Below are 23,583 nucleotides of genomic sequence, written 5' to 3' on the forward strand. Positions count from 1 at the left end.
TTACCCTAATTGGATCATTACACACTGTATACATGCATTGAAACACACTATATCCCATAAATATGCACAATTATTATGTGTCAATGAAAAATTAGAATAAAAGAGGTTGTCATTTGCCTTTCCTTTAGTATTGTTTATAATGTTTTCTAAAAAAAAAAATACAGTTTTAGTTTTTACTTGGACAAATTAATTGACCTTTTCCCTTATGTTCTGTTTTTAATGCCATGCTTGGAAAGCCTTTCTGTATTTCAAGAGAAATTCACTGTCCTAGCGTTCTTTTTAGGCAATATCATTTAATGACTTTCTGATCAAATGAGGAAAACTACAGATAATCAGAGCTTATCCAATTACTTGATTGATTGCCCAGCACAATATCTACTTTTCTGCCATTTAGAAAGTGTCCCCCTTGGGGGAAGACAGGACTCAGTGCCATTTTGTGTGTCTCCTGGGAGCAGCGTATCATTCTGACTCAGGGACTTTCATTCCCTATGTCCCCCTGAGGCTTCATTTCCTATCTCAGAGGTGGCCTGCTTGAGTCAAGATGATTTCTTTGCTGCTGTTGATGGGAGTTGTGGGTTTACAATCTGTGTGCACTTGGACCACTTTCCTTTTCTCTCCAGGCTTCTCCAAAGAATATGTTTAGAAAAAACAAATACCTAGAGCTTCCAAAGACATTGAAAAATTGGTTCAAGGACTCACCCATTTCCTTTCTTAAAAAAAAAAGACAGTTGTCTTTATGTAAGTTTGTTCAACCTTGTCCATGCAGGAACAACCCCACCCAGGGGACCAACCTCTCTCTCAGGCCATGATCCTAATGCAGTCTGGTTGTTTTTCAAGCCCCACCCAGGACCTTGCTGAGTGACAGGAAGACTCAGAATATTGAGCTGCATTCTCTCTGCAGCTAAGAAATACAAAAAAGATCATCTAAGTGCATGAGCATCATTCACTGCTAGCCTAGTGTTTCTCTCTAAGCAGGCATTACCAGGTGGGGATGAAGGAGATAAAGCATAAATGCCTGAGCAAGAAGCTAGCATTCAGGCAAATGGAGCCAGTTGTGACTCAGAAGCCTATGAATTCACTATTCTTTTAATATATCTCCCTCCTCATTTTGAGGAAAAGTTAAAAAAAAAAGCTTTCTTTGCATAATTTATCTTTATCCCCTAACTTCACCATCTTTTTTATTCCTCTAGTAAAATTGCTACCAAGGTTTTTCAAGAGAGTTCTCTAAGAGGTGTTCGCTGTTTACCATGACAAAGCTATAAGTGAAAAGAACTGTTGCAAGAGATGGGGGAAAGGGATTAGGCTCAGTCTGCTTGAATTACTAGAAAACAACATTACTGTGTTAATAGCACAATTTTCTCCTTACAATCCCCTGCAACTCCCACCATCAGGAAGATGCAGGCCTGCCAAAAAGGCTGCAACCCTGAGGCAAGAGCCAGCAGTGAATCTTAGGTTAGCAGCCACCTACCTGTTCCTTCTCCTGAAGCAAAGAGGACTCAAACTTACAAAGACAGAATGACTATAAAATGTCAACTTCCACTCACTTTCCATTTCTCCCCCTGAAATGGTTTGCATTTGTGTCCCCGTCCAACTCTCAAGTCGAATTGGAGGACGGGCCTGGTGGGAGGTGACTGGATCATGGTGGCAGATTTCTCCCTTGCTGTTCTCGTGATAGTGGGTGAGTTCTCACCAGATCTGATGGTTTAAAAGTGTGTAGCACTTCCTCCTTCTCTCTCTCTCCTGCTGCCATGTGAGGAAGATGCTTGCTTCCCCTCACCTTCCGCCGTGATTGTAAGTTTCCTGAGGCCTCCCAGTTATGCTCCCTTTTAAGCGTAAAGAACTGTGAGTCAATTAAACCTCTTTTCTTCATAAATTACCCAGTCTCAGGTAGTTCTTTATAGCAGCCTGAGAATGGACTAATACACCCCTTTTTAATCTTTCTCACACAAATGTACTTAAAACAGTTTTAGATAAGGATGAGGGATTGCTGGGGGGAAAATATTCAAAGTAGAAATGACCAATTCTAAGAACTTCAATACATCGTACTGCAACCAATAGGTTTTAAAAATATATATACTTTCTATTTTAGGATGCTTTTAGACTGAGAAAATTATTGTGAAGATAGTACAGAGAATGTCCATATACCCAGTTTCTCCTATTATTAATATATTTCATTACTGTGGTACGTTTTGCACAATTAACAAATATTGGCCGGCTGTGGTGGCTCACACTTGTAATCCCAGCACTTTGGGAGGCCAAGATAGGTGGATCACCTAAGGTCAGGAGTTTGAGACCAGGCTGGCAGATATGGTGAAACCCCGTCTCTACTAAACATACAAAAATTATCCAGGCGTGGTGGCAGGTACCTGTAATCCCAGCTACTTGAGAGGCTGAGGCAGGAGAATCACTTGAACCTGGAAGGCGGAGGTTGCAGTGAGCTGAGATTGTGTCACTGCACTCCAGCCTGGGCGACAGAGTGAGACTCTGTCTCCAAAGAGTAAAAACAAATAAATAAATAAATAAATAACAAATATTGATACATCATTATTAACTGAACTCCACACATTATTCACGTTTTCTTAGTTTTTACCTAATGTCCTTTTTCTGTTCCAGGATTCCATCCAGGACACATCACATTTGTTTGTTAATATCTCCTTAGAATCCTTTGGCTATGACAGTTTCTCAGACTTTACTCATTTGTGATGATCTTGACAATTTCAAAGAGTCAGGCGTTTTGTAGAACATTCTTCAATTTGAGTGTATCTGACATCTTTCTCAAGATGAGACTGGGTTAATATGTTTTTAGGAGGAAGATCAAAGAGGTAAAGTGTCATTTTCATTATATCATATCAAGGGCACTTATTATCAATATAACTTCACCACTGTTGATGTTGACCTTAATCACTGGCTTGAGGTAGTATTTGTCAGGTTTATCCACTGTAAAGATGCTCTTTTTTTCTCCCCCTTTCCATTATGCTGTTTGGAAGGAAGTCACTATGTGCAGCCCACACTAGGAAGTGAAGACTTTACCTCCTTAACGATGGAGTATCTACATTAGTTAGCTGGAGCTCTGAATGGGAGATTTGTTGCTTCTCCCACATTTATTTATATCACTATTGACTCATGGATATTTATTTTGCAATTTAGGCTATAATCCAATACTACTTTACCCAGTAGTTAAAAAAAATTATCATGAAGAATTTTTAACAGATATAAAAGTAGACAGTGTAATGAGCTTTATGTACCAATCACCCAGCCCCAATAACCATTAAGACATGCACAGTTCTGCTTTCCAAACATCATATCATTTCATCCCTAAATATCTCTGTATGTATCTCTGAAAGACAATGATTTTTTCAAATACTATAATACAATGACCACAGCTTACACAACCAACAATGGATCTTTAAGAGCAAACATTCAGTCAATGTTCACATTTTAAATTGTTGTTTTCTAAAAATTAGTTCATTTTAAACAGTGGGACCCCTTGTTGGAAGAAGCACGGTTTTAGGAACCCAAAATGACAGCAATTACAATGAGAAAATAAAAGAGCAAGAAGGGAAACCCCAAAGGGGTTTAGGATCTGGGCTACACACACAGCTTCCCCCACCCTCAGTGGTCTGTACATGTATGAACATGCCAGTATGAGAAGCAGATACATTAACATGTGATTTAAATATTCAAATTTTAAACTGCCCAGTGCAGGAATTCCTCTATAACACTTCTGACAATGTTCATACCACTCTGTTTGAATATTTAATAAAGGTAATTTACTTTAAAAGGAAATTCTTCATGTGTTTAAAATGCTTACAGAATTAAATTTATTTTTAAAAATCGCAACTTCTCAGAAATTTTATTTTATTAATTCATTAAACAATTTCTTATCAAGCATTGAGTTCTAGAAGCCAGGGATATAGCAATGAACAAAAAAGACATAAATTCACATCATGATGAAACTTCCATTCCCGTAAATCAAATATGTTAAATAAATTGGTGAAAATGAATTATATAGTATGTATCTTCATCCTTTTGGGCTGCTATAACAAAATACCATAGGCTGGGTGGCTTATAAACAATAGAAAACTATTTCTCACATTTCTACAGGCTGGGAAGTGTGACCTCAGGGCGCCAGCATGGTCAGGTTCTGGCAAGGGCTCTCTCTGGGTTGTGGGCTGCTGGCTTCTGGCTGCATCCTCACTTGGTGGAAGGGGCAATCAAGATTCCTCAGGCTGGCCAGGCACAGGGGCTCACGCCTGTAATCCCAGCACTTTGGGAGGCTGAGGTGGGTGGATTACTTGAGGTCAGGAGTTCGAGACCAGCCTGGCCAACACGGCAAAACCCCGTTTCTACTAAAACTACAAAAATTAGCTGGGCATGGTGGCACATGGCTGTAGTCCCAGCTACTCGGGAGGCTAAGGCAGGAGAATGGCTTGAACCCGGGAGGTGGAGGTTGCAGTGAGGCAAGATTATGCCACTGTACTCCAGCCTGGATGACAGAGTGAGATTCCATCTCAAAAAAAAAAAAAAAGAAAAAAAAAAAGAAAAAAAGTTTCCTCAGGCCTCTTTTATCAGGGCGCAAACCCACTCCATGAAGTCTCCTCTGTCATGATCTAATCACTCCCCAAAGTGCCCACCCCTTAATCCCATCGCCTTCTGAGTTCGGTTTCAGCATATGAATTTGGGAGGGGACATAAGAATTTAGACCATAGCAGCGTCTTAGAAGGTGACAAATGCTGAGGACAGATATACAGCAAGGTAGTGGGTGGGGGGTTGCATTCTTAAATAGGTGGGTAAAGGAAGCCCTGTCTAAGAATGAGTCACATTGGAAATCTGGGGAAAGAGTGTTCCACAGCAGGGAACCACAGGAGCAAAGCCAAGCCACAGCCAGGCAGCCAGTGTGACAGAGCCTAAACCTATATTTTGGGTTTCAAAACCAGACAGGTATCCTTTACAGATTCCATGTTACCTCATCACAGTGTTTCTCACTATATGAACTTACCTTGTTCTGTAATTTGTTTTTCTTTCCACTAGAATGTGAGCTCCATTAGAGAAGGAACCTTTTGTTTTTCTTATTCACTCCGTACCACTGTACTCCAGCATCTAGAACAATGCTACAGTAGTAGGTGCTCAATAGATATGTGTTGAATGACTGACTGGCAATGCATGAATGATAGCTTAACCCAAGACCATCTCCAGGGCCCCATTGCCCTTGCTCTTCTGCACACTGCTGACCCAGGGAAAGGAAAGGGGCCGATGATGTCAATCACACTGGCTGGTCCCATCTCCCGCTGCAGCTTCTCAGGAGTGTGAGACATTTCAATTAAAACAAAGGGAGAGGACAGTGCTATTGCTGGAAAGGCAAACATCTGTGGAAGAGATGATTGGAGTGGGCAGAAGAGGAGGATAAAAAAGGGAACTTGTCTGTCTTTTGAATCATTTTGCATAAACAGAGTTTAGGTCCCATCTTCCCTTTCTGCTTCTAAATCCTCATGTGTGGAGGTTGCGGAGATTGCTGCTGGGTATTTGATCTTTGGTCAGCAGCCCTCTTTTATCAGAATTCAAAGGTGCAAAGGTTAAAATGCCCTCACAGGTTAAGACCCCTCACAGGTTCCAGCATGGACTTCACAGCCTGTTAGAATTAACTGTTTAATGTTGGGGTATAACCCACCTACTGATTTTATGATTATTATTTTTCAATCTGGAAATACACAGTAGCAGGCCTGATTTAAAGGGAGATGTACATTGACCTGCTTAGAATGCTGATGATCTGCCAGAACACAGTGGAATCCAGGGCAATGTATTTTTTTCATAATTTTTAGCAGACAAGCCTATTCAGGTGCCAAGAACAAAAGAAAAAGAAAACAGCTGGGCTGTAGATCAAATAAAATGGTAATTCTGGACCTTAAAAATCAGAGTTGAATATATGCCACAGGGCTCAGCACTCTTGTCAAACATGTTTCAAGAACAGCAGGTTTCTTAAGTACATCACCACATGTGGTATTGGCAAGCTTGTGAGGTCGCTTCCTCGCCTTGTGAAAATCTGTGCATTTATTCATCTTAAAATACCTCGAGATTGTCAAATATTAAAACGTAAAAATATGACTCGTGCTGTCATATCAATAGGATTCATGAACCAGATAGGACTTGCCTGCCAGAGAGCAAACACTAGAAGCGTCTAAGAAGCTGGAAGCTTAAAAATCTAAAGGGTTTTTGAGGTCCGGTGCGGTGGGTCACGTCTGTAATCCTTGCACTCTCGGAGGCCGAGGTGGGCAGATGCCAGGAGCTCAAGACCAGCCTGGACAACATGGCAAAACCCTGTCTCTCCTAAAAATACAAAAAATTAGCCGATGTGGTGGTGCTTGCCTGTAATCCCAGCTAGTCAAGAGGCTGAAGCAGTAGAATAGCTTGAACCCGGAAGGCGGAAGTTGCAGTGAGCCGAGATCGTGCCACTGCACTCCAGCCTGGGCGACAGAGCGAGACTGTGTCTCGGAAAAAAAGCGGGATCGGGGTGCCGGGAGGGATTTTATATTACTCCCCAAAGCCAAGGAAGCAAAATAAAAGTGATGCCAAATTACTCTTTCTGCCAGAGAGTTTAAAATCTTTCTAGGGAAAAGTCCACTTGTTTAGACAAAAGAACACCAGTCCCTTGGCCATGACACAGGAAGCAATCTTAAGAGATGTGGCCCTGTGCCTCAGACTAGGCACACCAAGCCTACAGATATGTCAAATATGGAGGCGATTCCCTCCAAAAACAAACATCAGTCTAGCCATTTGGCAAATGAACAGGTAAGCACCCTGTTGGCAGACAGATAAAAACTGAAGCAGAAAGCTTAGAAGTTTCTGTAGCTTCTCTCACAATCAAAGACACAGAAAGTTGTTTATATCAGTCAGCCCAATATGGACTAGAAAAACTGGTATCAAATATTCAACTGTAGCAGAACTAGTATCATATGAATGATAAATCTAACTAATCTAAATATGTATACCAATCAGTAGATATCTACTTTAGAAGAATTGTCATCTTTTAAGTTTTATCATGTCATCATAGGTTTTAAGAACAAACTTAAAACTACTAACAAGTTAAATCACATTACTTCAGTTGGTAAATAAGAGTCTAAAGATGACATAAGGAAATGTAAAGAAAGGCTGAGTCCATTGTCTTATTTTTCTTTGCGCCTTTACTGCTGTTTATTTTGCTTCCAGGCTGTAGCAAGTCCTCTCTTAATGTCTTAGAAACTGAAGAATGGGTAAGAGCAGATATAGGGACATACATACAATGTTGAGATATCTTCTAAAACACATGACTTAAATGACAAAGAATATTTTTAAAAATAGTTTGAAATCTGAAGCTATTTTCTTTTTTTTCTTTTTTTTTTTTTTTGAGATGGAGTCTTACTCTGTTGCCCAGGTTGGAGTGCAGTGGCAGCCTGATCTCGGCTCACTGTAACCTTCGCCTCCCGGGTTCAAGCAATTCTCCTGCCTCAGCCTCCCAAGTAGCTGGGATTATAGGTGTGCACCACCACACCCGGCTAATTTTTGTATTTTTAGTAGAGACGGCATTTCACCATGTTGGCCAGGCTGGTCTTGAACTCCTGAGCTCAGGTGATCTGCCCTTCTCAGCCTCCCAAAGTGCTGGGATTACAGGCATGAGCCACCCCACCTGGCCTGAGACTATTTTCTAAGACTTATGTCTAAATATTAATGTCAGACAACTTTTAAAAACACCAGGCTTTTCCCAAGATTAGACTACAGAGAAAAATAAATAAATAAAACACCAGGCTTTCATGAATTTACTTGAAAAAAATGTTCATTATGCATGTTGGAACCAAAACATCTTTAATTTTTAATCCCCTTTTCTTCATTCATACAAGCAAAATAATAATTTCTGTCTTGCTGCCGGATAGAAAAATATGCCCCCACACGAAGATGCTCAGCAAAGGAGGCTGATTATGTGGACAGCTTTGGTCTCTCTCGTCCATAATCTACACCATTCATCCTCTATATTTACTGAGAACTACAATGTTCAGGAAAATGAGCTAAGGGCTTTGGTGCATATAGAGATTGCTCAGATATGGATCATTTTGCATGGGATGTCTAGGACAAGGAGCACACAGGATTAGGAACTGGGTGGTTGAGTTCTAGTCCTGGCTCTACCACCAACTAGCTGGCTCTTGGCAGATCACTTAACCCCTGGAGGCTTTGCTTCCCTCACCTATAAAACAAGGGAGAAACTAGATCAGTATTTCTTAACCTGGAGTTCATGACCCACAAGGTGTTCAAAGATAGTATGTGGGGTCCATAAACTTGTATGGAGAAAAAATTGTGTTTGTTATTTTTTTTCTTGACACAGGGTCTTCCTCTGTCACCCAGGCTGGAGTGCAATGGCACAGTCACATTTCACTGTGACCTCGACCTCCCAGGCTCAAGCAATCCTCCCACCTCAGCCTCCCAAGTAGCTGGGACTACAGGCATATGCCATCACGCCCAGCTAATTTTTTAAATTTTTTGTAGAGATAAGGTCTTGCCACGTTGCCCTGGCTGATCTCTAACTCCTGGCCTCAAGCAATCCTCCTGCCTCGGCCTTCCAAAGTGCTGGGAAAATTGTTTTTTATTTTCACTAATTTCTCATTGCAAATAGGCATTTCCTTCAGTTGTGCTGTAAGTAACAAACCAGAGTAGAATTAGCAATGTATTAGCTGTGTTTTGGCAAACAGAAATCACAGATACATTCATATTATATGGCAATTGTTGCAGATATCTCAAAATATTGTTAAGGCTTATCATTGCTTTGATATTATGGTAGCTATTAGACCAGCTGCTAGAGTTTTTTTTAACTCATATGTTAGTAAAAGCTTATAAATTACTATATAACAAATTGGTTTTTAAAAATATATTGAAACTCCACCTCATATCTATTAGGATAACTACTACCAAAAAACAGAAAATAACAGGTATTGATGAGGATGTGGAAAAATTGGAAAGCTTGTACACTGCTGGTGGGAATGTAAAATGGTGCAGCCACTATGGAAAACAGATGATAGTTCTTCAAAACATTAAAGTTAGAATTAATGTGTGATCCACCAATTCCATTCCTGGATATATACTCAAAAGCATTGTAAACAGGGACTTGAACAGGTATTTGTCTGCTAATGTTCATAGCAACATTATTCACAATAGCCAAAACATGGAAACAACCCAGCTGTTCATTGACAGATGAATGGGTAAACAATATATTGCAGATACATACATTGGAATATTATTCAGCCTTAAAAAGGGAAGGAAATTCTGACACATTGCAACATGGATGAGCCTTGAGGACATTATGCTAAGTGAGATAAGCCAGTCACAAAAGGACAAGGACTTTATGATTTTGCTTATATGGGGTAATTAGAATAGTCAAATTCATAGAGACAGAAAGTAGAAAGGTGGTTGCCAAGGGCTAGCAGGGAGAGAAGAATGCGGAGTTATTGTTTAATGGGAATAGGTTTCAGTTTTGCAATACAGGAAAAGATCTGGAGATAGATGGTGGTGACATTTGCACAACAATGGGCATGTACTTAATGCCACTGAACAGTACACTTAAAAATGGTTAAGTAGGTCAATTTTATACTATGTGTATTTTGCCACAATTAAAAATAATAATCAAAAATATATATGGATGACTATTTCAGCATCATTTACATTTTTAGGATTTTGTGCATTTTATTTTATGCATTGAAAAATTATTCCAGAGGGGGTCAGTAGGCTTCACCAGAATGCCAAAGGGGTCTATGACACAAAAAGAAACTGCTTAAAAATCTCAAAAGTCGCTGGGCATGGTGGCTCACCCCATAATCCCAACACTCTGGGAGGCTGAGGCAGGAGGACTGCTTAAGCTCAGGAGTTTGTGACCAGCCTGGGAAACATGATGAGACCCTAACTCTACAAAAAATTTGAAAAATTAGCCAGCACAGTGGTGTGCACCTGTGGTACCAGCTACCTAGGAGGCTGAGGTGGGAGAATTGCTTGAGTCCAGGAGGTTGAGGCTGCAGTGAGTTGTGATCACATCACTGCACTCCAGCCTGGGCAACAGAGTGAGACCCTGTCTCAAAATAAACCTAAAGACCCCCAAAACTCAAAGGTGTTTTCAGTTCTGAAATTCTATAATTCTCTGAAATGGAAAAGGAAGCAAGAGAAAAATAGATGTTTTATAAAATGGATGAATGCATTCCTATATGTAGGAATATTTAAACCTTCAATAATAAATTCAAATCCTTTTTTCCTTTTAACAATTTTAAACTGAATTCAGAAATATTGAAAATGTTCTTTTTTCTTTTTTTTTTTTTTTTTGAGACAGGGGCTTGCTCTACCACCCAGGCTGGAGTGAAGTGGCGTGATCACAGCTCACTGTAGCCTTGACCTCCCAGGATCAAGTGATCCTCCCACCTCAGCCTCCTGAGTAGCTGGTACTATAGGCACATGCCACCATGCCCAGCTAATTTTTATATTTTTTGAAGAGATGGGATTTCACCATGTTTCCCAGGCTGAAAATGTTCTTTAAATCCTAAGAAAAAAACAATAGTTTTATAAGTTCTCTGCTGTCCTTTTCTTCAAAATATTTACCATGAGAGTCTGGTCAAGGACTCTATGGATGATTTCAATCGTTGATTATAACTAATTAAATCCAATTTTTTTCAACATTTATCAAAATATTCTAGCAGGTTAAGAACAAAGACTTTGACATTGTTTTGCAATAGGAAAAAAGTAGAAAGACCTCTCTCCACTTTTTAAAAAATGTCTTTACTTAAATTCAAATGGGAAGAGGAAAATATCTTAGACTTTTAAGGCAGTTTCTCTGCTCTGACGCCACTGGATAGGAACTGAGCCTCCCACTGCCTGCCCCAGTTGGCCCTGCCATAGGAGGCCTGGGGCAGTTTAAGCAAAAGTAAAAATAATTTCCTTTTTCAGGGAGAGGTAAAGTCTTCTTGATCAATTCTGTTTCCCTTAAATAATCTTCAAAGTTTTATCTAATTACCTAAACTGTAAATAAGTCGTTTTCAGTTGCGTGTTAGTCCATTCTTGTGTTGCTATAAAGGAATTTCTGAGACTGGTTAATTTATAAAGAAAAGAGGTTTAATTGGCTCACGGTTCCACAGGCTGTACAAGCTTCTTGGGAGGCCTCAGGTAGCTTTCATCATGGTGGAAGGCAAAGGGGGGAGCCAGCGTGTCATATGGCAAAAGCGGGAGCAAGGGTAGGGGAGGTGCCAGGCTCTTTTAAACAGCCAGATCTTTTGTGAACTCAGAGCGAGAACTCACTCATCACTAAGGGTATGGCACTAAACCATTCCATTCATGAGGGATCCACCACCATGACCCAAATACCTCCCACCAGGCCCCACTTCCAACATTGAGAGTTACATTTCACCATGAGATTTGGAGAGGACAAATATCCAACCTACAGCAAGTTGTAAATAACTTTTATATAAACTGCTAAATAGTATGTCATTGTTATAGGCTGTATGTCTAAGAGAATGCCTTCTTCTTTTTTTTCTTTTTTTTTTTTGAGACAGAATTTTGCTCTTGTTACCCAAGCTGGAGTGCAACAGCGCAATCTCGGCTCATTGCGACCTCCACCTCCCAGGTTCAAGCAATTCTCCTGCCTCAGCCTCCAGAATAGCCGGGATTACAGGCGCACACCACCACGCCCGGCTTATTTTTTGTATTTTTAGTAGAAACAGGGTTTCACCATGTTAGCTAGGCTGGTCTTGAACTCCCGACTTCAGGTGATTCACCCGCCTTGGTCTCTCAAAATACTGGGATTACAGGCGTGAGCCACCACATCCGGCTGACAATGCTTTCATATCCCTTACTTCAGTGGTTCTGAACCAGGGTGATTTTGTCCCCCAGGGTACACTTGGCAATAGCTGGAGACATTTTTTGATAGCCATGACTAGATGGGAGGTGGAGAAGTATTGGAGGTGGTGCTACTGGCCTCTAGCAGATAAAGGCCAGGGCCGAGGATGCTGCTAAACCTCCAACCATGCATGGGACAGCCCCCACAACAAGAAGTTATCCATCCCAAAGTGTCAATAATATAGAGATTGAGAAACCCTGATTTATCTGATTTTGTTAAAAAGAAAATGATTCCCAGATGCCTCTTGAGAGCCATCTTGGGTGAGGAAAGGGGAACATAAAATACATAAAATCAGATTGAGTACTTTAGGCTTTGCTTATTAATACCTGTAATGCTCACCACAACCATGTGTTTTAGGTATTTTCTCCATTTAAACAGGTAAAGAAACAGGCTCCCTGAACTTAAATCACTTGTCTGGGTCACAGAGTATTGGAAGCATATTAAGCATGGGTCAGTTTGACCCTAAAGTCTATGCCCTGCCCATAATCTGTGCTGTAAGTAGTAAAAGTTCAGCTAGGGTGTCATAGAATGGACTCCCCCAAATAGGAGTCCCAGTCTTCACTAAGTCCTCCCATGCCAGGGACAGAGACCTAGGGTCTTATACAACACCCCATCTAGCCTAACTCTGTTGCTAAGTGGCATACAAAAGAAGTATTAGATTGCTCTGAGGGAGAAGAAATGAATAGAGAAAAAAAGTGAAACTGTATGAAACTATTAAAAATAACAAAGTATATTGTGGCACAGTATGTTGGCATTGGAATAATAGCACAATATATTGGTAAGTGTTGAATTACGTGGCATGGACAGTGAGTGCTGCTGTGTGAGTTTAGGAGGGAACCCTTCAGTGTGCACTAGAGTAGACTGGACAGTTCCATGGAGGGAGTAAGAACTGTGCTCTCAGCGAGCATAGCATTTGAAGGCAGAGTTAAGTTCAGGAGGCTAAAGCTACATATATATACATATATATACATTTTTTTTTTTTTGAGATGGAGTTTCACTTCTGTTACCAGGCTGGAGTGCAATGGTGCGATCTCGGCTCACTATAACCTCTGCCTCCCGGGTTCAAGTGATTCTCCTGACTCAGCCTCCTGAGTAGGGGGGATGCGCCACCACACCTGGCTAATTTTTTTTGTATTTTTAATAGAGACAGGGTATCTCCATGTTGGTCAGGCTGGTCTCCAACTCCCGACTTCAGGTGATCCACTGGCCTCAGCCTCCCAAAGTGCTAGGATTACAGGCGTGAGCCACCGCGCCCGGCCTAAAGCAATATATTATTGCGATGAGTATGAGTATATTATTGTGATCTCTTGAATCAGATTCCCTAGGTTTAAATCTTTTTTTTTTTTTTTTCCAAACAGTGTCTCACTCTGTTACCCAAGCTGGAGTGTAATGGTGTGATCACAGCTCACTGCAGCCTCAACTTCCCAGGCTCAAGTGATCCTCCTGCCTCAGTCTCCTAAGTAGCTTGGACTACAGGCATGTGCCACCATGTCTGGCTGGTTTTTTTAATTTGTTTTATAGAGACAGGGTCTCCCTATGTTTCCCTAGCTAATCTCAAAATCCTGGGCGCAAGTGATCCTCCCACCTCCACCTCCCAAAGGGCTGAGATTACAGGTGTGAGCCGCTGTGCCTCTCTTCCCTAGGTTTAAATCCTATTTCTGGCACTTAGCAAGCCATGTGACTTTTGGCAAAGCAATGAACCCTTTTGCATTTGTTTCATCACCTGCAGAATGCAGATAATAGTACATTTTACACTGGGTTGCTATGAGAATTAAATAAGATAATGCATGTAAAGCCTCAGCATGGTGGTGTTTGCCCTATAGTAAATGCTCACTGAACGTCAGCTTAAGAAGACAGGGGTGTGTGTGTGTGTGTAAAAGTTCTTATTTGAAAGCAACAGAAATTTAGTTAGTTTAAGGGGAAAATTATTAGAAGGCTACAAGGGAGCTCACAGAATTGACAGAAGGCAGGATAACCTAGATCAAGAAACCAAGGAGGAACCAAGGGCAGCTGGGTGGAAGAAACTGCAGCCACGTCATGTGGTGACAAGCAGGGTCCCATCTCCCATGGAGACCACACAATGGGGAAGTCCCTGAAGTAGGAGAGGATTAAGATATTGGGTAGCTCCTAGATTAGCAAATAGCTACTAAGGTAGATATTATGTTTGGGGGAATAAGAGTAGATTCTAGGGTTTGATGGTGAGGGATAGGAGGAGGAAACAATGAGGGGGTGCAGGGTCTGCGGGTGCAGATGGAGCCCTGACAGTGCCAAGGAGAGCAAGGAAAAGGAAAAGTGGCTGTAGTGGAAGGCAACACTTTTAAGTCTTCCCACTGAGGCAGCTTAACTGCGGGTAGAGGAGAAGGAACTCATGCCCTTGAGGGACCCGAAGGAGCAGCTCAGAGGGACCTGAGAAGAAGGAACTCATGCCCTTGAGGGACCGGAAGGAGCTGCCCAGAGGGATCTGAGAAGAAGGAACTCATGCCCTTTAGGGACCTGAAGGAGCAGCCCAGAGGGACCTGAGGAGAGGGAACTTATGCCTCTGAGGGACCCAACAGAGCAGCCCAGAGGGACCTAAGGAAAAGGAACTCATGCCTCTGAGGGACCTGAAGGAGCAGCCCAGAGGGACCTGAGAAGGAACTCTTGCCTCTGATGGACCGGAAGGAGCAGCCCAGAGGGACCTTCCACAAATTCAAAAATTTCTTTGAAATGCCCTATTTAGTCTTAAAAGTGCTTGTGAATTTGATACTCTTCTTCATAACAGATGTTTGTTTTGATATACAATGTAATTGGAGTTACATATTAAATTCTTTAATATTTTCCCCTCAAGTCTTCAAGTATAACAGATGCTGCAGGAAAATATACTTTATTCACGTGACTTCACGTATCTCCACCCAAATTGGCCTTGTACTCTGCAGGGGCATATGCAAACTTTCAAGCGTCCATTCAACAAACATTGACTAAGCTCCTACTGTGAGCTAGAGGCTAGGTATACAGAAGCAAGTCCTAACCAATGTGGTGCCTTCCCTCACCGAATGATGTTCTATTCTGCATTCCAGTCTAAGGAGCATAAATCCTAGAAAACTGTGAGCAAAAGTGATTGAAGAAATATGGTTGGTGCAGATCATAGAGTCAGTCTCAGCTCAAGAAATACTAGGTCTTGGCCGGGCGCAATGGCTCACACCTGTAATTCTAGCACTTTGCGGGGCCGAGGCAGGTGGATCACTTGAGGTTAGGAGTTTGAAACCAGCCTGGCCAACATGGTGAAACCCCATCTCTACTAAAAATACAAAAATTAGCCGGCTGTGGTGGTGGGCACCTGAATCACAGATACTACTTCGGAGGCTGAGGCAGGAGAATCACTGAAATTGCTTGAACCTGGGAGGCGGAGGTTGTGGTGAGCCAAGGTTGCGCCACTGCACTCCAGCCTGGGCAACAGAGCCAGACTCTGTCTAAAAAAAAAAAAAAAAAAAAAAAAAAAAAGAAGAGAAAAGAAATACTAGGTCTTGAAAAAAGACTTTACACGAAATATGAGAGGCAGATAGGAAAAGGAAAAAAATCAGACTCAGAAAGTGGGCAAAAAATACATAACACATACAATACTTGTGATGTGGCACCTAACAGACACAGGCATAAGGGACAGCACAAAGGAGGCAGGAATGAGTTCTGCAGGGGAGGACGTGCTTGCTGAAAGAAGGTTTTAAGAGATGACTAGGAGCTGATGAGGCAGACAAGGAGGGCATGGCATTCTTGGCAGAGAAAGACGCAGTGTTGTGAAAGGGTATGGCGTGTTGGGATGTCTTAAGTGTAAGGAAAGAATGAAGAGAAGAATGGAGAGATGAGCAGGGGCTGGGTTGTGGAAGGCTTTGTCTGCCTGCCATGTGAGTGCTGGGACTTTCACCTAAAAGAAGTGGGGAGTCACTGAAAGGCTTTTTGACAGGGATGTCAAAGGATCAAACTTGTTTTCAAGAAATGTAAGTCAGGAAGCAGTGGGTGTGTCTAAACGAGGCAAAATCGGTGGCTGGAAGACAACTTCTGAGACTACTGAGATAGTCTAGCAAGAGATCATGACAGCCTCAAGTGAGGAAACTACTGCAGGGACAGGAAGAGGGGAGAACCCAGTAGCAATGAGGAAGATGATGGTAATTATAACAATTTTTAAAAATCAGGTAAGATTAATAAAACCATTACTATTCTTGCTAGGCACTGTTCTAAGGACATTAAATGAATTATTTTCCTTTATTAATTCATTCATCAAATAGGTGGGTCAGGTGCAGTGGCTCATGCCTGTAATCCCAGCACTTTGGGAGGCCTAGGTGGGAGGATCACTTGAGCCCAGGAGTTTGAGACTAGCCTGGACAACATGGCGAAACCCCATCTCTACACAAAATAGAAAAATTAGCTGGGTGTGGTGGCATGCACCTGTGGTCCTAGCTACTCAGAAGACTGAGTGAGATGGGAGGATCACTTGAGCTCAGGAGGTCGAGGCTGCAATGAGCTGAGATCGTGCCACTGCATTCCAGCCTGGGCGACAGAGTGGGACCCTGTCTCTAAAAGACAAAACAAAACAAATAAGCCAAAAACAAACAGGTGAATAAATCAAACACTGATCCAAGCAATAAGATACAGCAGCAAATAAAACTAATAAAAATCCTTACTATGATAGAGCTTACATTCCACTGAGGAAATAGACCATAAACAAGATAAATAAATAAAATTTAGTAGCATGTTAGATAATGTTGAGTGCTAAGGAGAAAAAACAACACAGGAAAGGGGAAATAAAGTGTTGGGGAGGAGTGTAAAATTTTAAATAGCAGAGCCAGGCAAGACCTCAATAAAAGGCGACATTTGAATAAACCTGAAGGAAATGAGGGAACTAGCCACAAAAATATCTGGGCAAAGAGCAGTCCATGCAGAGGGAACAGGATGTGCAAAGGCCTAGAGGCATGAACACACCTGCTAAGTTCCAGTAACAGTGGGAAGGCCAGTTTGGCTAGACTTCAGTGAATGAGGGGAGAAGTTGGAGATTAGGTAAAGACATAGTGGAATCCCAATCTTGTTGAACCTTGGAGGCCCTAATGAGGCTTTGGCTTTTACTCCAAGTGAGCTGGGAGCCACTGGAGCATTCTGAGTAGAAGAGCAATATGATGGAACATACATGTTAACAAGATCACTCTGGCAGATTTTTGAGAATAGATTGCAAGGGACAAGGGCAGAATCGGAGAAACCACTAGTGCTATATTCCTGGAGAAAAATGATGGTAGCTCGGAACAAGATGGCTGCAGTGGAGCAGGTGACAAATAGACAAACAATCAATTTCTGATTATAACTTGAATATAGAGTCAATAAAACTTGAGGGATCTCTGATGGATCAAAGAGAGGGAGAGAGGAAACAGGGATAAGTCTAAGGGATTAGGCTGAGCAGCTGGAAAAATGGAGTTGCCTTTAACTGAGGTAGGGAAGACTGGAGAGAGCAAGTTATGTGTGAGGGGAGGGAGATACCAGGAGTTCAGTTTAGGACCTGTCAGATTTTAGATGTCCAGATGCCAATTGGATACATTGGCCTGGACTTCAGGGGAGTGGTCTATGTTAGAGATAACAATGTGAGAATGATCCGCATATAGGTGATATTTAAAGCTATAAGACTAGATGAGATCAAATAGGGAGTGAGCAAATAGAAAAAAAGAAGGGATCTGAAGACTAGGCCCCTGGACATTCCAACGTTCAGAAGTTGAGGAGTTCAGGAATAGGAAACTATTATAGGAGATGAAAATGGGCTGGGCACAGTGGCTCATGCCTGTAATCCCAGTACTTTGGGAGGCTGAGGTGGGTGGATTGCTTGAGTCCAGGAGTTTGAGACAAGCCTGGGCAACACGGCAAAACCCTGTCTCTACAAAAAAATACCAGAAAAGTTAGCCAGGTGTGGTGGTACATGCCTGTAGTACCAGCTACTTAGGAGGCTGATGTGGGAAGATTGATTGAGCCTGGGAGATGGAGGCTGCAGTGAGCCGAGACTGCACCATTGTGCTACAGCCTGGGTGACAGAGCAAGACACTGTGTCAAAAAAAAAAAAAGGGTGGGGAGAGAGGGAGAGAAAATGGAGCCATCAGAAAAGTTGGAGGAAAACTAGGCAAGTGTGCTATTCTGGAAGCCAAGTGAAGAAAGCATTTCAAGGAGGACAGCATGATCAAATAATTGTGTAAAATGCTGCAATAGGTCAACTCAGATGAGGATTGGGAAAGAATCACAGGATTTAGCAATATGGAGGTCACTGGTACCCTGTTCAGAGCAGTTTCAGAGTGGAGATTCAAGAAATAATGGGAGAAGAGACATTGATGTCTGTGAATCATATGGTTTGGATCTGCATCCCACCAAATCTCATGTTGAACTGTAGTCTGCAGTGTTAGAGGTGGGGCCTGGTGGGAAGTGGTTGGATCCTGGGGGTGGATTTCTCATAAATGGTTTGGCACCAGCCCCTTGGTGCTTTTCCTCTGACAGTCAGTTCTTGAGAGATCTAGTTGTCTAAAAGTGTGCAGCATATCCCCCCTTGCTCTCTCTTGCTCCTGCTCCCACCATGTGAGATGCCTCACCCCCCACCTTAATTGTAAGTTTCCTGAGGCCTCCCAGAAGCTGAGCAGATGTCAGGATCATGCTTCCTGTACAGCCTGGAGAACTGTGAGCCAATTAAACCTCTTATTTTTATTTATTTTATTTCTTTTTTTTTTTTGAGACAGAGTTTTGCTCTGTCACCTCTGAAGCCAGGCTGGAGTGCAGTGGTGCGATCTCAGCTCACTGCAACCTCTGCCTCCTGAGTTCAAGCAATTCTCCTGCCTCAGCCTCCTGAGTAGCCAGGATTACAGGCACGCACGACCACACCCAGCTGATGTTTATATTTTTAGTAGAGACAGGGTTTTGCCATGTTGGCCAGGCTGGTTTCGAACCCTTGATCTCAAGTGATTCACCTGCCTTGGCCTCCCAAAGTGCTGGGATTACAGGCGTGAGCCACCATACCCAGCCAAACCTCTTTTCTTTATAAATTACCCAGTCTCAGGTATTTCTTTGCAGTAATGTGAGAATGTACAGTGAGTATAGACAATTCTTTGTGTGTGTTTGTTATTGTTTTTTAGAGGTAGGGTCTCACGCTGTTGCCCAGGCTGGAGTGCAGCGATGCAATCATAGCTCAGGGCAGCTGAAACTCCTGGGTTCAAATGATCCTCCTGCCTCAGCCTCCTGAGTAGCTGGGATTACAGGCAGTGTCACCATGCCTAGCTAATTTTCATTTTTATTTTTTATTTTTGTAGATACAGGGGTATCAATGTGTTGCCCAGGCTGTTCCTGAACTTCTGAGCTCGGGTCATCCTCCCATCTAGGCCTCCCAAAGTGCTGGGATTACAGGTGTCAGCACTGCGCCTGACCTCTACAATTCTTTTAAGGAGTTTTGCTCTAGAAGGAATTGGGGGAATACAGCAATAGCCAGATGAGAAGCTGGGGCCAAGAAATATTTTTTTAAGATGGGAGAAATAGCACCATGCATGGAGGTTGATGGGAATAACCTGGTAGAGAGGGGAAAACTGATGAAGAAAGGAAGGAGAATTTTTTTAGGAGGGAATGACCTCTAAGGTACTAGTGATGAGTTGACCTAAGCTAGGAGCTAAGTTCATCTACAGGAACAGGAGTGAACAAAGAATACAAGCACAGATAGATGCTTCACATTTACATTAAATATTAAATAAAATTTGAAATTCAGTTCCTCACTTGTAGAAGTCACATTTCAAGCACTCAGTAGCCCTATGTAACGCGTGACTGAGGCTATTTTATTGGACAGAGTGGCTGTAAAATATATCCATCATTGCAGAAAGTTCTTTTGGACAGCGCTGGCCTAGGGTGTGACCATGGGTTTAAGTGGCTGAGTTGGATGGAAGACAAGATCACTAGAGGAAAGGCCAGGGTGTTAGAAAGATCATCTGTGTGTAACTTAAAATTGCTAAGACCTAAGACAGAGGTAATATTGAGGTAAGTGAAAGTGGGTCAGTTATGAAAATTATAAAAAAGTGCTGAATAAATGACTGGAGACTAAGTGATATGGTCTGATGATAAGATAATCATGGAGGAGGCAGGAGGCATGGTCTAGAAGCAGCGATGAGAAGCAAGAAGAACCCTACCCCAACCTCCAGGTCCTACGGAAGGGAAGCCAGCTACCACTGCAGAGGGCTGCAGGGAAGCAGTGTCACCAGCGGACAGAACCAAGTTTCAGTTACTCCTCTAGGGGGAGGGGAAGGACACACTCAGAGGAGAGCACGAAGGAAAGGATTCTGCTGACAATTGCTCTGAGTTCCAGAGGGCAAGTGAAAGGGTTTCGGGGGATGGTGAGTGAGGCTAGAAAAGGGGATGGGCAGAGTCAGATGGGGATTAGATGCCCAGGGATGAGAGGTGACCTGGGAGTCTTGGATTTCTTGTGGGACGGACATCAGTGGGGATAAGGGACATGATGAGATTAGTCCTGATGGTCACAAGGTACATAGTGAAGGATTGGGGGTGGGGTGGGGTGTCTTGACAGGAGCTGGAGGGGTTGGGGATCCCCCTTGATGGTTGCTAGGAGAGGCGTGGAGTCTGGCTGAAGGGGCATCTTACACTGAGTCATGCCCTTTCTTGGTGGCTGCCTAATGGTGGCCTTACTTGATCCCCACAACTCTATAAAGTGCACACTATTGTTATTCCAATTTTACAGAAGCAGATATATTTAAAAAGCAAGAACCTGGTGAATGAGGGCCTTTAAATTGCAGGTTGAATCTTAATCACCAATGAGGAAGTTGAGAAAGGGAGTCTATTTGGGTGTGAAAGTGGAGGGGAATAAAGGACTGGGAGGTGGATTCTGGTTTAACATGTCTGGAGTTGAAGTTGCAGGCAGGGGGGACTGCCACGTGGAAATGAGTTGAACATGCTTGAAACTATGGAAGTTGTCTTGGCATAGGTGTCAGAGCTGGAGAAGTGGATTTAAAGTCAGCAGTCCAAGCCAGAGCAGATTTTTCACCCCCAGATCTTCCCAGGTCTTACCACCTCAGGGAAAATGGAATTGTCTTCTAGGGGTGAGAAACAAGAAGATATTAGAAATAAATTTCAAGGCCGGGTGCAGTGGCTCATGCCTGTAATCCCAGCACTTTGGTAGGCCAAGGCGGGCAGATCATTAGAGGTCAGGAGTTCGAGACCAGCCTGACCAACATGGTGAAACCCCGTCTCTACTAAAATACAAAAATTAGCCGGGCGTGGTTGTGGGCACCTGTAATTTCAGCTACTTGGGAGGCTGAGGCAGGAGAATTGCTTGAACCCAGGAGGCAGAGGTTGTGGTGAGCTGAGATCTCACCACTGCATTCCAGCCTGGGTAACAGAGCAAGACTCCCTCTCAAAAAATAGAATAAAAATAAGTGAATTTCAATTTAGGAACCTGATAAAATCCCAGCTGTTGCCCTCAAACTACCTGTGTAATATCTTTTCTCTCGCAGTGTTCTGAAGGATTTTCTCAATTTTACTGCTGGTTGAAGGCTAATGCTTTTGAAATATTGCTTTAATAGTGACCCCTAGTGTTATAAGGAGATATCTGCTAACTGATGAGGTAGTTTGGAAACGAAAATTCCCTTAACCTGAAAGTCATTGCATAGATTGATATTGCCAGAAGGTACCTTCATAAATTATTCAGTCCCTCTCTCTGCCTTTAGGGAGGATCACACTTGAACAATTCCAGGTCACTTCCCTTCAAGAAAGATGTAATGGACCTGAAGAGAGTTCAGAGAATGGCAAGTAGCATAAACAAGGAGAGAAATGTACTTTCCTGTGAGAATGGATTGAAGAAAAGGAGAAAGAAGAGGACAAGGAGGAGGGGGGACAAGAAGAAACTGCAGACTAGAAAATGGACACATACAAAACAGTGAAGTAATAGAACAAATCTTTACATACTAGCTCTAAGAGGCACCTCTTTGAAACTATGAAGGGGCTGCATTAGCATAATCCTGACGACCATTTTTGAGCATTTGCTCCATGGCAGGCATGCTTACAACCACCCATAAGGTAAGAACCATTATGATCTCCATTTTACAGATAAGGAAACAAGGTATAGCACTCAATTACTCCACCGAGGTGCCAGATGCTATGTCTCACACCTGTAATCCCAGCACTTTGGAAGGCTGAGGTGGGGGAATTGCTTGAGTCAAGGCATTTGACACCAGCCTGGGCAACATACAGAGACTTCATCTCTACAGAAAATAAACAAAATAAGCTGCTTGCGGTGATGCACAACTGTAGTACCAGCTACTGGAGAGGCTGAGCTGGGAGGATCACTTGAGTCCAGGAGGTTGAGGTTGCAGTGAGCTGAGCTCATACCACTGCCCTTCAGCCTGGGCAACAGAGGCTGAAAAAAATAAAAATAAAAAAATAGCTAAGCTGAGACAGCTTCAAGGGGCAAAATCAGGATTGGAACTCAGGCTTTTTGACTCCTAAGTGTGTGCTTCTAACCTCAATGCAACAGCCCTTAACTAATAAATAGGAATGCTAATTTATATGCAGAAAGCACGTAAGTCATTAAACTGGCAAAGGCTAAAAATATAAATTTGTTCTAGAAAAGTGTGGATGTGGACATGGCAGTTTGGGAACATCTGTGATGTTTTCAGGCAAATCCCCTGATCTGACCCGGTGTGCTAATTTTCGTGTCCTTACTACACATCAAATCTATGGACTTTCAGAGTAGAAATCTCATGAAGACCAAGCAGTACATTTCAATTTTTTAAAATCTGCAACAGCAGAGAAATTCTTCATGTCTAGCTAAATCCCTCCTGTTGATGCCCATTTTCTTTTATCCTGTCATCAATGAAGATGGAAAACAGCTGGACATAATCCTCTCTAACCCTTTCTATATGTGAACACCATTAAGTCTCTCCAGGTTTCTGCTCCATCCACCTTCAAGATACATAGTCCTCCTTCCTTTTGAATATCTCCACAGGTTTTGTTATTTATCTTGTGATTTTAATGACCCTTACGGAAGCATTTCCAATCCTAAAGAGAAGTTTGTGCTGATGTAATTAATAAACCATAAAAATGTCTTCATTCGTAAAAGCGATGCAATGCCTCTAATTTTCAAAGGACTTCCATATTCCTTATCTTGCTTGATTCTCACATATTTGTCCCTGTTTTACAGAAGAGAAAGTGAAGCTCAGAGAAATTAAGTGATTTGCCCAAGGTCATATACGGAAATAGTGGAAAAAAATTAATAAGATTGTTAAAAAGAGGGAGCAAGGTATATGATGACTGAGAAAGTCAAAGGGAAATTTTTAGAGGACATGTAAGTGTTGAAAAATAATCCTTTTTGCCTTTCTGTTTGTCTTTGTTAACTATCAGCATCTGGAAATATAAATATTCAGCAAACAAAAGTATAGCCTCCCTTTCCAGTCACCCACAGGGCTTTCATTTTCAAAACTGGAGCCCAGAGACCCTCCTTCCACTTATAGGACTTAGGGAGCTGCCAACTCAGTGCCACCTAATTATTATGAAGCCAGGCACTGTTCCCACCCCCGCCACCTGTATTAACTTGTACAACGCTCTGAGCTGGGTGTTATCGTTACCTCTCACTTCACAGATTTGGAAACAAATCCAATTGGGTTAAATAATTGGCCCAAGGTCATACAGAGAGTCTTGGTAAATATAAA

This window comes from Pongo pygmaeus, chromosome 3 (genome assembly GCF_028885625.2).
Source record: "Pongo pygmaeus isolate AG05252 chromosome 3, NHGRI_mPonPyg2-v2.0_pri, whole genome shotgun sequence".
Taxonomy (NCBI): Eukaryota; Metazoa; Chordata; class Mammalia; order Primates; family Hominidae; genus Pongo; species Pongo pygmaeus.